The following is a 14,836-nucleotide window of genomic DNA, read 5'->3' as shown; positions in this document are numbered from 1 at the left end:
AAATAAATAAAAAATCCTTCCAGTAGCACCTTAAAGACCAACTAAGTTTGTCATTGGTATGAGCTTTCGTGTGCATGCACACTTCTTCAGATACCTTCAGAATCTTCAGAACAAGATTCTTCTTCTTCATTTGTAGTTGCTTTCTTCATTTGTACCGGTAGTTGCTTTCTGTATCCGCCAGGGGCTGCTGGAGTGCAGGACATAGTAACTTTTCTGCTCTTCTGGAGAGCAGAAATGTGAAAGCTGGTGACCTGTGCACTGGAAAAATAAGCTAAAGGGGAGCCTGTATAGGGCTACCTGATCTGTGTTCAATAGGCAATTATAGTACCGAGTAATTGGGCGACAGAAGAATGTACAGGGCCAGATCAATACATTTTGCTGCAAGATGGGGCCTTTCCCCAAGATACATACAGAAGTCAATTGGACTGACAGTTGAATCTTACTCAAATATTGGTGAAAGAAAATATATTGAGGGAACTTGAGGCCACCAGGCTAGCATAGCGGCTACAGGGCAAGCATCATGGCACTATCCCCTCCCTGCCCGTCAGCATCTGCCACCTGAGGCAGCTGCTTCACTCTGCCTCATCACAGGACCGGCCCTGAGAGTGTACCCAATGGAAAGTGTTTCTTCAGACCTGATGTACTACTTTATTTTTTGTTTTATATATATATTCCACTTTAGAGTTGTCAGAGCAGCGAGAAGGTAATGGCGTTTCCGTGCGCTCGCAGAGCAGAACACCAATATAAAATGACAAAACCCAATTCAATTTAAAAGCTGTAAGTTTAATAAAACAAGGTTGCAGCTAATAAGCAACAGACGGCCGGCATGAGTAGAAGGCACCGCCGGGAAAATAATGGAAATAATGGAACAGCGGAACAGCAAAACAAGGAAGATTCAGGACAGATAAAAGCACTTATCCACACAGTGCGTCATTGAACAATAGAATTTGCAACGGAGGCAGATTTATGGTAGGTTTGCCTGAGACATGACCTGCAGGTGTCAGGAATTTTACTTTTTGAAACATGGCAACCCAAATTAGGGGGTTGGATTGGATGACCCTTGTGGTCTCTTCCAACTCTGATTGTATGAAATTTAGGGGAGTACAAAACAGTTCAGTGGCATTGGGAGCAGAGCCACAAGGGCACCCCAACTATGATGTAGAATAGAAGGCAAGAAGGGGGGGTACCAAATTTTGGCACCACATAGGATGCCCCTGAAATTTGAGACCCCAAGGTCTGCCACTGAGAAGCAGTGATGGCTACCAACCTAGAAAGCTTTACAAGAGGATTTCAACAAATCCATGGAGGACTGGGCATTCAGTAACGACCAAGCGTGAAGGCTACGTTCCCCCTTCACTCAATGCTGATGAAGAGGGGCCTGATCCAGGACTGCTCTTCTGACATTCCAGCAAATATGCTGAGCCACCATATTAAAAATAGCAGAACTTTATTAAGCCAATTGGACTTTATTTTGGGGGGCAGCTGTGGTGGCTGCTCAGAAATGCCACAGCAACTGTTTGCTGAAGATTTCAAACACTGGTGCCTACGGTTATGGACTAATATAGACCTGCAGCCATTTATTCGAGCAGAATCCAGTTTAGAGTTAGCTGGAATGTTCCAGCTACTTTGCGAAGTGCCTTAACATGAAACCACGTTTGAATTTATGGCGGAGTCAGCTGGCAAGTCATAAATAGTTCCTCTGTGGGGTATTGCTGTGAAAAGTGGCCTTCCCAGAGCCTGGTCAACAGCCCTCCACTTTTTAGGGGGTCAGTTCTGGGGGTTCCTGACTTTGTGTGATTTTGCCTATGCGAGTAGACCCCCCCCCCAAACTGAGCTCTCACTGTACTACTTTGGCTTTCCCACAAAGCATCCTGGGAAGGGTACATTGTTAAGGGTACCGAGAGTTGTTGACAGACCCCTATTCCCCTCACTGAGCTACAATTCCCAGAGTTCCTGGTGAAGAAGGACTGATTGCTAAGCTGCTCTGTGATTGTACAGTGGTACCTTAGTTCTCTAACTTAATCCGTTCCGGAAGCAGAGGCGTAGCAAGCCCAGGTGGTACCCGGTGTGGAATTGTCACACACACACCACGCCGCTTTGCTGGGGCGCTGGCAAAGCTGTGTCCTCTTAGGAGCCATGGCTCCCGTCCGTCCCCCTCCCTCCCTCCCTCCCTCCCTGGCTTGCGGTAAAGCAGCAAAGCAGGAGCCGCTTACAGCGAGCCGGGGAGGGAGGGAGGCTGGGAGAGGCGGATACTCTGCTCGCGGCTGCAGCCACGAATGGAGGATCCTCTACATGTGGCTGCAGCGGCACGATGGCTGCTTGCGCCGCCATGGCGGGGTGCCATATTGTCACCCCCAGAGATGTGCCACCGGGAGCGCATCGCGCCCCCCCCCATTGCGATGCCAGTGTCCGGAAGTTCGTTCCAAAACCAAGGCATGCTTTCCCATAGAAAGTAATGCAAAATGGATTAATCCGTTCCAGACTTTTAAAAACAACCCCTAAAACAGCAATTTAACATGAATTTTACTATCAGAAAAGACCATTGATCCATAAAATAAAAGCATTAAACAATGTACTGCAGTCACAAAATCAATCAATCAGTAGCTGAACTGCGTTCCACACAGTCACAAAAAAAGAAAGAAACAGAGCCAGAAAAACAGACCAACCTCGGTGTAACACTCAAATTGAAAGGGTAATGCTCAAATTGGAAGCGTAACACTCAAAAGGGGAATGTGGCACTCAAAACGGAGTACGTTTGGCTTCTGAAAAATGTTCGCAAACCGAAACATTTACTTCCGGGTTTGCAGTGTTTGGGTTCCAAGTTGTTTGAGTACCAAAGGCATTTGAGAACCAAGGTACCACTGTAGAGATTACTTACAGATTTCACATAACACTAAATATATACAAGCTGCCGCATGCTAACAAGCATCTGAAGAAAGACGGGAGAGCCTGCTGCATAAATGACATTGCTTGATTTAAAAGTTGCTGCCCTGGTTCCACCTAAAGATTACATTGTGCCAAGAATGCCCTTGCGGTTGCCTGCCAGCTATTGTTTAGTCATTCCTATCCATTCTCTTGGGCACTCTTATCATGGGAAATGCAGGGAAATGCAACGCCCATCCCAGAGAAGCCTGCCAGCTAGAGAAGAGAAATGCATGCTGCAGAAGGCATGGGTAGCTGGAACAAAAGAAGAAAATGTACACACACACACACACACACACACACACACACACACAATTTTTTATTGAGTTTTAATTTTTCTACATTTCAAAATAAACATTTTACAGACTTTAAAACATCCAATGACTTCCCTTCTCCTCCTTCCGTGGTTCATATTACATACCGTATTTTCCTGCATATTTTACTATAAGCATTCAAATCAATTTTCCACTTTTATATCCATCAAATATTGTTTACTCTGTTGAATTTATCTTACTGCTGCCATCGTTTTCAGCTGTTTACAATTGTTTTCCATATATTCAAATAAATATTTTCCACTCTTCTTTAAATATACATTCTTCTTGCTCTCTCCTTCTGTGTGTTAAGCCTGCAAATTCTGCATATTCTAACTTCTTAAATTGTCAATCCTCTTTACAAGGGACCTCGCTCACTTTCCATTTTTGGGCTAACAGAACCTGGGCTGCTGTTGTTGCATACATAAATAACTGGCACCTGGGGATTTCTGTCTGGGTTATTACCAACAAAAAGGACTCTGGGTTTTTTGGGGAAGGAAAAAACATTTTTTTCAACTCATTATAAATCATTTCCCAGTATTCTTTTACCTTTCTACATGTCCACCACATGGGGGGGAGAGAGATCCTCCCATTTCTTTACATTTCCAACACATATCTGATTCTGCTTTATACATCTTAGTCAGCCTACTGGGAGTTAAATACCATCTATGAATCATTTTCAAATAGTTCTCTTTCAGAGAATAACATGCGCTAAATTTCAAATCACTTTTCCAAAGTTTCTCCCAGAGGTTTAGGTCTATGTTGTGTACTGTATCTATTGCCCAGTGTGTTAATGATGCTCATCTTTTGTTTCCCATTCTAATAAGAAAAATATACATTTTAGACAGGAGTTTATCCTTATTTTGTAACAGTTCATTTTCAAATTGTCACCTTTGGTCCAGAAAACGCATTTTGGGGGGGTCTACTTTAAACATGTCCTAAATAATAATAATAATTAATAATTGTATCCCACCCTCTCCAGCCGAGGCCGGGGAACTTGGCTTCTTAAGTTCCCCATAGATTTCAGTCTGGGTTTGACCCCTGCAAACTCCAGCAATTCCCTGTAAGTTACCCATTGTCTGTCCATATTGACTCTCTTAATTGTAAATGCTTGAGTGGGGGATAACCATTGTTGTAGAAATTTAAGCATCAATCGATCCCATTCCTTAAGGGTGTAAAGGTGTTTTTCTTTCCAACAGATTTTTTAAAATTATTGTTTAGTCATTCCTATCCAGTCTCTTGGGCACTCTTATCACGGAAAATACAAGGAAATGCAACGCCCAACCCAGAGAAGCCTGCCAACTAGAGAAGAGAAATTGAATGCTGAAGAAGGCATGGGTAGATAGAACAAAAGAGGAAAATGTACCTATTAATTTAAATTTACCACCCTAAATCATTGCTAGTCCTCCCAGGATTTCTACAGATACAGCATAATACTCAGGGATCATCTCTGCATTGTTTAGTTGGCCAGGCAAGTAGATGGTTTAACTACCATCTAGACTAGAGCCAGTGTGGTGTAGTGGTTAAGAGCGGTAGACCCGTAATCTGGGGAACTGGGTTCGCGTCTCTGCTCCTCCACATGCAGCTGCTGGGTGACCTTGGGCTAGTCACACTTCTTTAAGTCTCTCAGCCCCACTCACCTCACAGAGTGTTTGTTGTGGGGGAGGAAGGGAAAGGAGAATGTTAGCTGCTTTGAGACTCCTTCGGGTAGTGATAAAGCGGGATATCAAATCCAAACTCTCTTACTGGGCTCATTCATCATCCCAGCTGTAACTTTGTCAGTTAACCTGATGACACTGTTGAATGGAGATAGAGACGTGTAATGTGGTAGACAAGCTCAGAGTTCAATTCCACATTCCAAGTTGCAATGCCAGCTCAACACTGCAAGAATGCCTGTTCATTGGACCTTGAGCTTAGCCCAGGGACAACGACAATCATCCCAATAAAACTTTTTAGATGGGAAGCCTGCAGTAAGTTGAAAGCAAAAAGGAAATTCATCTGGGAGAGCGAATGGACAACCACTGAGTTCATCTTTTTGAAGGGGGGGAAGGACAAATAGTAATAATGGGTGAATCAAGAGATGGGAAGCCTGTGGCCCTCCAGATGTTGCAAAACACCTGGAGCTATGTGGGTTCCCTATCCCCGGCCAGTAGGAGGGGCAGTGATGCAGTAAAGATCTTGACTAGGGGTCAGCAACCTTTTTCAGCCATGGGCCGGTCTACCATCCCTCAGACCATGTGGTGGGCCGGACTATATTTTGATGGGGGGAAATGAGCGAATTCCTATGCCCCACAAATAACCCAGAGATGCATTTTAAATAAAAGGACACATTCTACTCATATAAAAACACCCTAATCCCCGGACCGCCCATGGGCCGGATTGAGAAGGCAATTGGGCCGCATCCAGCCCCCGGGCCTTAGGTTGCCTATCCCTGATCTTGGTAAAGAATTAGTAAAGAAATAGGTAGCATGGAAGGAGGTAGCAGGAGCCCGATGTTCCATGGAGCTGGCTGGTTAGTCTTGGGCCAGTTGCCATCGCTCAGGCAGCGGTGGAGCTTCATGCTCCGCCACCGGGGGCGGAGAGCAGGCATGCTGCCCCCAGGGATGTGGCATGCATTCTGAGGGTGTGGCGGGCCGCACGTTTTGGGGGCGGGGCATGCATGCACAGGGCCGGGACATGCGTTTTGGGGCGGGGCACGCATTTTGGGGGCGGGGTGGGCAGCCGCGATGGCGCCCCTGGAATCGCGCCGCTCGGGGCACACCGCCCCCACCGCCCCTATTTTCCTACGCCCCTGTGCTCAGGGCAACATACGGTACCTCATAGGATAGTTGGAAGAGATGAAAATTTGTGGGGAAGAACCAAGCACACTGTCCCATGCTTCTTGGAAAAAGGGGGCGCTAAAACTGTCATCAATTCAGCACAGCTACTGTTTGCTTCTATTAAGGGCAGAGACGAGGGAAATGATGTGCTGGCTGCTAACACAGCATGTTTCCTATGCTCACCATTCCATTTGTGACAATTAGACTATTTAAAGTCCAGACAGCTGCTATATAGGATTAAAATTGGCTGATAGTACAGGCAGAGTAAGGTCCTGTGGAAAGTCAGGTGTTGTGTGTCACTCATTGCCTTAATGTAACATGCTCCTCAAGAATCTGTCTCGCAAGTCTGGCGATTATCCAGCCACACTTAAGAGCCTTTCAGGTCCCTTTGATTTCAACACTGGGAGAGTTTTGCGCCTGGTGGCCTCTCGTTGAAATCAATGGAACATAAAAGTGCCAAGCTTCAGTTGAATATTGCCCTTAAAACAAAATTCCTCGAGGTGGCTTCACGGAGCCTCGTTTATCCCAGAACTGTAATCATAAAATACTTACTATATTTGGCTGCACAGAATGGCGCCAACTTCATCCCATAAAGAGCATTCAGATCACCGTAAACAGAGCAACAGTAAACAGAGGCGAGTTAGTACTTATCATTGCCGGTCCACCCATAGCACTGATCCACTTTGTTTTAAACCATGGCTTAATTGTGAACTTGCCACACCATCACCACCAGCATGGACTGCTTATGGTTTGTTGGAAACGAAGAAAAAACCGCATTCTGAGTTCACAACACAACAAGACGTACTGTGGCTGGCTTGTGCCATGAGCAAGCAGTTGTGAAGGGACAGGAAGCATGTTCACGATTAAGCCGTGGTCTAAAATAAACTGTGTGACATGCAAAAAAGAGCCAGTGTGAATTTTCTCTTGGTCATGAATGAGGAAGAATACTGGGCAGTGAAGCTACCCCTCATAACAGTATCATTCCAAAACCCCGCATTAACACAATGCCCTTATATTAGGCCAGCCAACCAAAATAGTGTACACACTTTAGTAAAGTTGAATGCACTAATATGCAGCTTTGTCTTCTAGATCAACATGACATCCTCTACCTTTTCTGGTGTTATAAAACAACCCTGCAGGGCTAAAGTATCCATTTTTCAGAGGGATCTTCCGAAAGCTCCATTTACATAGCCTGGGATTCATTCAACAGCTGGAGTTAAGCTGGCAGGCAGATGGTGTTTTAGTACTAATAGTTTGTCTGTATTAATCTGACTGCAACAAGATATTTTGAGCACACATTTTCATTGATTTTCTGAGTCTTTGGAATGGGGCTGTCTAGAAATTATTATTAATTAACTTAATTCAAGTCAGATGGGGACCTCAAGAAATGTTTGTATGTTTTTGTCATTTTCCTCTTCTTTCCTCTTTTATCCCACCATGAATATGAATAAAACAGAATGCTATTGAACACATAAGAGTTCTGTTTGTTTTTAATGTTACAGCTCCGCAAACGTATTCCTGCTGTATCACAAATTGAGGTTGTCCTGTGTACATTTACCTGAGAGCTTACTTCTGACTTGACACACACAGGATTGCACCAGCAAGGCATGCATCTATGCTTCAAATGTATGTTACTTTTGCACCACTTTGTCACAGATTGCCCCCAAAATATTGGAAATCGCAGTTTAGTGGAGCTGTGGAATTCTAGCAGCCCGCTCCCAGAAAACCACAATTCCCTTGATTCCACGGAAAGAATGAATTATTTAGGTTTAGGCTGTAAATGTTGACAGTAACTTTCCACTATTAAATTTTTAAATTCATCAGAATGACCACTTTCTGCTTGTCAACGGAGAGTTTCAAATGAAGCCCTTATTGGAGTGTCCCTTCAGTCAGAAGTTTTGCTACCTGAAAGAGTTTTTTCTTTCTTTCTTGTAGGACCTCACTTGTGGAACTCCCTCGGCAAAGCTGCATTTTAGGGCACCGTTACTTTTAAGACACCAAAATCAGTTCCATTTACCTAAACCAGTGGTTTTCAACCAGTGTGCTGTGGCACCCTGGGGTGCCTTGAATGATGGTCAGGGGTGTGTGGGCAACACTGACCTCTGTCCCTCCCTCCTCTGATGCTCTCTTGAGTCTCTGCCTCCCAAAGGCTTGCACAGCTGTTTGTTGCAGCAGCCCTGGCTACAAATGCCCCAAGGAAATGGTGCCTCTGGGGCTAGCCAGGGGGTGCTTCCCAGGCCCCTGTGGGGCAGTATGAGAAGGCACCTCTCTTTTGGGCGGCGGGGGGGGGGGAGCTCAGAGATCAGGGTAGCACTTGTGGCTGCCCAGAGGACTTCCAAGGAGAAGGGAGAAGAGAAGAGGCTGAAGGAACACTCCACAAGGGAAGGTGTTTTGAAAAAGGGTGAGAGGCTGCCAGCTCTGCAGGCAAGGGGTGACATAACTGGGCTCCTGAACCCCACAGGGGTGCCGCAGAAAGAACGTAGTTGGTAAAGGGAGCCGGGCACTCAAAAGGTTGAAAACCTCTGACCTAAGCTTTTAATTCTAGTAAAGATCAACTGGCTCTTTTGAGAGGATTTGTGTTGATGTTTATATGCTGCCTATTGTTTTTTCATTCTGTGGGATAGTTTTGCTTTGTTTTACAATAAACAAAATGACATGCTCCATGTATCAGTGGAGCAAAAGCAGGCACTGACTTTTTCTAGGGAAATGTTCGCTAGGGAGGGTGATTGTGGTATCTCAGAGATCATTTCAATGTACTTTGATTATTTCTACTTTTAGTTAAGTATTTTCATTTATTTTCTTGATGCGGGGGGCTGCCCCCTGTCTATGCCCTGCGTGTTTAGGGAGGGAAAGGCACCCAGTATAAAGTTACTGCGGTTCAAAGGAGTTGAGAAGCCTAGGCGATTCCAGCAAGGAAAGCCAAACCAAGCTGCAATGGGCAGGCCAACCTAACACTTACCCCTGGTGATTTTGAATGCGGTAACCTTGAACGCGCAAAACGCCATGGCTAAGAAGCCTTTGTGCCCAGAGGGGGCGGCGGCGGCGGCGTGAAGTTCAAAGGCTCCATCGTGCCATTGCAGGCCGTGTGAATTTGCTACTGTATATAAGCCCGTTCCCGCAACTGCAAGCCTCGACCCCTAGGGAGCATCAGGCCATTGCATAAGCCTCCTGAGCAGTCCCTACTGACGCGCTTACATAACACAAGCACCGAGGATGTCTCCCACGCTGCCGCCACCCACCGACCCCGAAAGATAAGCTCCGCAGCAAGCACCCCGCACCTCCGATCCCGGGGCGCGCTCAGCCAAAGCGTCCCCGGACACCTGTCCCGCCGCGCCTTTGCGCAGCGCTCGGCAGAGCGGAGCGATGAGCCCAGCCGATCCCAGGCAGGGCAAGCGGCGGCGAAGGCGGAGAGAGCGAGGCCCAGAGGGAGGAGTCTCCGGCAACGCCATCGACGGCCCCGCCGCAGCTCCGGGTCCTGAAGCCCTCCGGCTGCAGGCTGCTTTTATTTTGCTGCAAGAGCCTCCTCTGCACCAGGATCCTCGCGCGCTCCCTCTGTCTCTCCATGCCTTTTAGGTGAGTGGCGCGCTCGGGCTGACGTTGGACGACCCACAGCAGGGCTTTCCCCGGCCGCGCGACCGGAGCTCGCCTTTGCGGTCACTTTGACAGCCGATGGCGCCACCCTCAGCCTCGGTTCGGGGGCACCGGCTGCTGGCAACTGGGTGCCCCCTTCTTCCTTGACTCGGCTCATCTACCCCGCTTCCTCGGAAATGGGCGGGCAAAACTTTTCATGCTCCCCCACCCCCCGGTCTGCCCTCCTCGGGATCTAGCGGTCGCCTTGCGCGGTAAAAGCGCAGACTGGGAAATGCCACCCCGAGCCGGGTGTCGCCCCCCGGTCCCCTCCCATTTCTAAGCCTGAAGCCTGGGAACTTTTCGAAGCGGCGCGGGGCAGCGTCACCACCGACTGTGTTTCCGGACGCTAATAATGTATCGATTGCTATTACTATTGCATTCCCCGCTGCCGCATAGATAGATAGATTGGCGGTGAAAGCGGTTTGCGCGCGGCGCGGATCCTAACTGCCTCTGCATGTTGGAAGGAAGTCTCAGGGTGTCATTTTAGGATTACAGGCGGAGGTGCTGCATGAGGCACTCGCGGTGCGCTATGGAAAGGCAAATGGAGAGGGGGGCTTTCTTGTATCCGATGGCAGCTAGTCTTTGGTTTTACAAAGTGTGTAGCAGATCTTTCTGTAAAACAGAAACTGGAAAATGCGATGAGCAGAGAAGGGGCGGGGGGAGCGAGGGGCGCTGGCAGAAAGGGGCCGGTTGTGCAATTGCCTCCTTGTATCGTACATAATGTAGCGGTTTATTTATAGTTCGTGGAAGGAGGCGCCTCTGGAAAAAGGCGCTCTTTTTTTTAGAGAGAGAGAGAATATATTGTAACAGCTGGGCCGATGTTTTCTCAGGGATACATTTCCTGATAGTTTTGTTGTTGTGTGTGCGGGGTTGGGGGTGTTCTCCGAAAAAAGAACTTCTCCGACGGTGCTCAGTACATAACAGACGGTATTTGGCGAAATCCTCCTCCCTCATTTTTCCGCCAGTGGAGAATTTCAGGCGTAATTGTGGGTCCAGAAGTAACTGTTTATTTTTGTTTTAATACTACCGAAAGAAGGGACGGCCTCGGTCTGAGCCCCTCCCAGCCCTCCTCTCTTAGCTCGTTGACCAATAGAAAGTAACAACAGTGTTTCATTCAGAATTAACTGACTCGAATATATTTTTCTATTCTTTTTCTTCCGCTTCTTCCTCCTCCAACGCTGGGGATCGGAATGGGGCGGGGAGGGGGCTTCGCCATACAGATCACTTCCTCTACCTTTGAGCTGCGGCCCTTTGTTGTAATTCCGTATAATCCAGTAGTTCCATCATAGTATTGCAGAGTTGGAAGGGACCACGAGGGCCACCTAGTCCAACCCCTGGCAATGCAGTAATCTTTTGCCCTACGTGGGGCTCAAACCCATGACCCTGAGATTAAGAGTCTCATGTTCTACCCACAATTGTTCTGGAGAATATTTGGCAAATCCCCTCCACCTAAATTTTGCCACCCGTCTGTAGGGGTGGCAAATCTTAAGAACCATTTTCACTTCATCCTAAAATAGTTATATTAATAATTCCTTGGTCTGAAATGGGCTGGTACACTTCCCTCCAAAACCTCAAATGCAGTAGGCAGGATTCCTCCCAAAGTAGCTTGAAACCTTTGACTCTTTCATACCTGTAACACTTAAGGAAAGCTGGGAGGGGAGGTGGCAGAGAGAGAACTTTTGCAGTACTGTACTTCTTCATGCAGCACATAGTTAAACTAAAAAGGTAAAGGACCCCTGGATGGTTAAGTCCAGTCAAAGACAACTATGGGGTTGCAGTGCTCATCTCTCAGGCCGAGGGAGCCGGTGTTTGTCCACAGACAGATTTCCGGGTCATGTAGCCAACATGACTAAACCACTTCTGGCGCAATGGAACACTGTGACGGAAACCAGAGCACACAGAAATGCCGTTTACCTTCCTGCCACAGCGGTACCTATTTATCTACTTGCACTGGCATGCTTTCAAACTGCTAGGTTGGCAGGAGCTGGGACAGAGAAATGGGAACTCACTCTGTTGCTGGGATTCGAACCGCCGACCTTCTGATCGGCAAGCTATGGAACTCACTATCAGCTGCTACCGTAATGGTTACTAACCTAGATGGCTTTAAAAGAGGATTAGCCAAATTTGTGGAGGATAAAGCTCTTCTTCCCCAGTTGGAGGTAGCAGTGTTTCTGAACGGTACTTGCTGGAAGCAACAGCGGCATCTGCTCGGCTACTGTGAGAACAGGATGCTGGACTAGATGGGCCATTGGCCTGATCCTGTGAGTTCTTCTTATGTACAGTCATACCTCTTGTTGTGTTAGGTTCATGTTGCGTCTTTTCGGCTTGCGAATGCGGCAAACCCAGAAGTGTATACTTCCAGGTTTTGCATGCGCAGAAGAGTTCTGTGTGCTTCACACATGCGCAGAAGCGCTCTATTGTGCTCCGTGCTTGCGCAGAAGTGCTGCTCTGGTTGCAGACTTTTCAGAGTGTGAATGGCACCCTGGAACAGATTGTGTCCGCAGCCAGAGGTACCACTGTACATATGTTCCAGTGCTGCTGCTCTTTCAGTGGATAGAAGGGTGCAATTTGGCACAGGGGTCAAATCCCTGCTTGGCCAGAGGATGAGCTATGTGCACACCATATACTTAAAGCACATACACACACCCCAGCCCACTGTAGTCTACTCTTCACAGAGGTACAGTTTCCCACCACCCTTAGCAAATTACAGTTCCTAGGATTCCTTGGACTGGAGGTCCCCCTACCAGCTGCCTGGGTTTGTGGCTGTCTGACAGACCCACCCGCAGACAGTTGAGCAGGAACTGCAGAGCAGGTGCAGAACTGTCTGCCTAGCAGCATGTGAAGTGACTCGGGAGGAGGGGAGGCACAGGGATACACCTGTTCTGAACTAAGGATGGAGCCTTCAGCTGCTATGTACAGCCTGAGCTGCTTGACCACTGAAGCACAGCTCTCATTCCAGCTCCATCCTTTCTGTACTGCAGAAAAGGACAGTGGTATCAACATGCAATTGTCCTATATGTATGTGTCTCAGGTTGCATTTAACTAGTTTTTATTCAGAGAAGACCCACCCCCCAAAAAATGGCCATGACTAATTTAGGCCCATTAATTTCAGTTTGTCTACTCTGAGTAAACGTTAGTTGAATACAACCCTTGATAATTTTTTGCTCTCGTTCTAATTTACAGCATTCCCAAGAAAACACAATGTTTTAGCTTTATGATCCACCTTACTCTTTGAAAACACGAGGAAAACGGGCAGTTTCTAATAATGTTCTTGTTTCCTTTGTCTACCTTTCCTAATTTGAATAATATTTGTAAGTTGCAGCATAAGCATAAACTGAAAACAAGATACTTAGGGTGTTCGTGCAAGGTGCAAGTATATAGCTGTGGGAAAACACAGGTAGATGTTGGTGGAGAAACTCCTCCAATCGCACCTGTTTGCCTTCTGTGATTGGACACCAGCATTGCTAAATGTGCCTGAGCCAAGCCAATGAGTATATGGAGATCTTATACCATCTTTGAGCTTCCAGCCTAAAAAAGCAGCAGCAGCAGCAGCAGCAGCAGCAGCAACAACAACAACAACAACAACAACAACAACAACTATTTATTATTTATACCCCACCCATCTGGCTGGATTTCCCCAGCCCCCTGGGTGGCTCCCAACAGAATACTGTATTAAAATATTAAACATGTATATCTCCCCTTAGGGACCCTGCAAAGGTAGTATGCTGCCTGCCCGCTCAGCAAAAAAGTGAGCCCGCTCTAGCCTTCCAATGCAATGAACACAAAGGCATTGTTGGTTTGTTTGGATGATTTAAGTACTTAATCAAAAAGCTGTCCAAAGTGAAACACAGCTAAAACCCAGAAAGCAGATTCAAAACAAATGCACATAAAACAAACACATGCAAACACAGATAAAAATCAATAAAACTTTAGAATATCTATAGGTTACTAAATTACCTGTCTGGGTAAACATTTTCAGCAGGTGTCTAAAGCAATCGAGTGAGGGCAGCTTCCTAATGTCAATCGGCAGGGAGTTCCAAAGGATGGCCACAGTAAGGGACTGACTCGTCACGAATGCAGAACAAACATTATACTGTATGGTGGTTGTAAAAGATGCAAGTCCGCAGATTGAAACAGTCGAATAGGCACCTCACCTTAGAGGCGACTGAAGAATGGTAGGAAGTTAGTGAATTAGGCAGACCTACTGCATTCAGTGCTGCAGGTATGGGTGTGCATGGAACTGCTGCTTTAATTTTATAAAAGTGTGTTTTAATTGCAGCATTAAATGCATATGTTTATGTATTGCAGACTACTTATTTTTAGGGTTTTGCTGTTTTGCATCGATTTAATTCCCCCCCCCCATTACCTGTGCATTACCTGTTCTAAAGATCACTGAGATGATATACGTACGGTAGAGCACTTTGAAATCCTCTGTTTAAATGCTAAGCATTCTTCTTAATGCCAAGTAGAAGCAGGCATTAATTAGTTTCAGGAGCCCTCTGCCTTTACATCTTTATTAATGGCTCCAGGTAGGACCTAAAGGGGGGGGGGCGGGGAAGAGAAGAAACATGTTAACATTTTGTCCATCAGATTACTGTAACACTATGGCTTATCCTCCATGTGAAACACATTCATTATTCACCCATTAGCACCGTGGACAAGTCTTGGCTTGTGCCTCTGCAGAGTTAAACCGCCAAAAGAGCTGCTCTCCGGGGTATAATTACAGCCCGGCACGTGATGACCTTTTTGCATCGTAGACGTGTATTGTTGGCACACTTTGGTGCCTTCCCACTAGCGGTTGCTTGGTGGGTCTGTCTCTGCAAGGGATAAACAAAATATCTCTTTCCAGAAAGGGAGGCGCCTGCATGAAAGAGGCTGGGCATGGAAGACCCGCTCGATTCTGCAGGGAAACAAGAAGAGGGCCGAATAAATTGCTTGCCATTGGCCAGCTTTAAAGCATTCATGCCAAACCATCCAGCTCTTTCCCCTTCTCTTTGTTCAGAGGGGAAGAAGGCAGCCAGCAGCCTTTTTGATTTGTGGATTTAGAGAGGCTGCTTAGTATGCTCCTTTTATTAGGGCCAGGGTGGGGGGACATGTGTTGCTCGGACTGTTGTTGGACTGCAGCTCCCACCTTAGATAGATCAGTTGGTAGAG

The 14,836-nt window shown here is 46.8% G+C and overlaps 1 protein-coding gene and 1 long non-coding RNA gene across 8 annotated transcripts in view; one reads left to right on the top strand and one right to left on the bottom strand.

The window, feature by feature from the left end:
- LOC148687726 (uncharacterized) overlaps positions 1–9,462 on the bottom strand; it is a 55,772-nt gene extending 46,310 nt beyond the window's left edge. For 3 of the 5 annotated variants that reach the window (XR_015950772.1, XR_015950773.1, XR_015950775.1), the window contains exon 1: positions 9,331–9,462. This is a non-coding gene — a long non-coding RNA (uncharacterized LOC148687726). Of the gene's footprint in view, positions 1–9,011 lie in introns of all 5 variants that reach the window. The other 2 variants (XR_015950771.1, XR_015950774.1) reach the window with 1 other exon arrangement.
- A 90-nt stretch (positions 9,463–9,552) lies between these two features.
- Positions 9,553–14,836, top strand: part of SYNE3 (spectrin repeat containing nuclear envelope family member 3) — a 101,183-nt gene continuing 95,899 nt past the window's right edge. For all 3 annotated transcript variants that reach the window (XM_088673071.1, XM_035106607.3, XM_088673073.1), the window contains exon 1: positions 9,553–9,625. The gene's annotated coding sequence lies outside the window, so the exon portion shown is untranslated. The remainder of the gene's footprint in view (positions 9,626–14,836) is intronic.

The sequence above is a fragment of the Zootoca vivipara genome, chromosome 1 (genome assembly GCF_965207765.1).
Source record: "Zootoca vivipara chromosome 1, rZooViv2.hap1.1, whole genome shotgun sequence".
NCBI classification, from domain to species: Eukaryota; Metazoa; Chordata; class Lepidosauria; order Squamata; family Lacertidae; genus Zootoca; species Zootoca vivipara.
This window is presented reverse-complemented; position numbering and strand designations above follow the sequence as displayed.